This window comes from Microtus ochrogaster, linkage group LG9 (assembly GCF_000317375.1).
Source record: "Microtus ochrogaster isolate Prairie Vole_2 linkage group LG9, MicOch1.0, whole genome shotgun sequence".
In the NCBI taxonomy this organism is placed as follows: Eukaryota; Metazoa; Chordata; class Mammalia; order Rodentia; family Cricetidae; genus Microtus; species Microtus ochrogaster.
Window position 1 is genome coordinate 13,834,990 of NC_022034.1, and position 1,536 is coordinate 13,836,525.

Genomic DNA, 1,536 nt, shown 5'->3' on the forward strand with positions numbered 1-1,536 from the left:
AAATAGCGACTGCAAAGAACAATAAAAGATCAGTCATAAATAATTGTGTGGAGGTAGGGAAGGGGTAGAGGTATGTGGGGGCTCCCCGCCATACCTTTTGAGACAGAAGTTAAAATCACACACCCCAGTACTTAGCTTTTTCCCATGGGTGCCAGAATCCAACTCACAGCAAGCTCTTTATTAGCTGAGCCATCTCCCTGGCCCCTGAAAGAATACTTTTAAAATATAAAAGTGAAATACTGGATATCCTCCGCTTGTAAGATAGGAGGACACTGGAATCCAGCATCCTATGGTCCTTTCATTGTTTGCGAAGGCAGGACTACTGTGTGTAGCCTCTGCTATATTCTGTAAGGAAATGATGAGGGGACCTGAAATGGCCCACTGCGCGCACCACAGCCACGCGGTCCATGAGTTTTGGTTGAGACTAAGCTTTTCGATAATTTCTGGGGTGACCAAGGAAAGTGTGAAGACTGTTCTCAAGTGAGTGTCTCTACTTCAGCTTGCGCTTGAGACTACCGGTAGGTTCCTTTTCCACTCAACTGATCTTCGCCGGCTCTGCTGTTCTTGGACCACGTTCAGTCCCCCTCAGGCTTCTGCATACACCGCTGGCATTTTCTTTCATCTGTATGGCTGCGGTGAAGTATGGAGCTATCTCTTTCTCCCGCTGAGCCATCTCTCCAGCCCCTCTTTCTCTCCACTTTATAACTTACATTTTTATTTTTGGCCTGGGTGGCTAAGTGATTCTTTTATCTTAGAGACTCAGAACATTTGACGAACATTTCATATAGTTATTTTGTTATACTATGTTGTGTGAAGGGTTTTCTTCACCTGAAGCAATTTTCTTATATTAGATCTGTGAATACGTTTGTATGTCCTTGGTTTCTTCCTTTTAGAACGGTCAATTATTTTAATAATGGATTCTTTTCCATTCTGTTAATTGTTCTGATGATTATAATCTCTTTGTATCTTTTATTTACATAATTTCCCCCAAACTTTAACTGGCCCAAATTATTACTGTTGGATCTCAAACTGGTTCCTGTTTTAGAAGACAGCGAATAAATAGATGGTGTGCTATATAATATTGCCAGTAGAATCTGGGCACTATTCAAAGGTGGTTATTTCTCCCAATGAAAACTATAAATCTTAGTATTCAAGTTCAGTTGAATAAACAAAAATTATAAACAATCTCTTCTCTGTTCAGGACACATTATGCCATGAAAAGAAAATAGATGACAAACACAGTCTCTGTTTTCATCGTTTTTTACATTTTGGGTGTTCAAATTTGGGCTTGTAATTAATCTTGCAATGTGCAATGCTGTCTATTGTCTCTGCAGTTTGCAAATGTTAAAATCAGCTGCATAAAGACGTCACCTTCAGCCTTGATTTGTTACCTTGGGCCTCAGTGTCCCTTTGGCTTTCAACCTGGTCTGTTTACTTTGCTTCTTTCATAACTTGGTCCTTGGTGGAGACTGCTCATTGGTTTCTCAGATGCCCAGATTCAGATAATAAGTTAGAGACTCTATTAATTACAACACT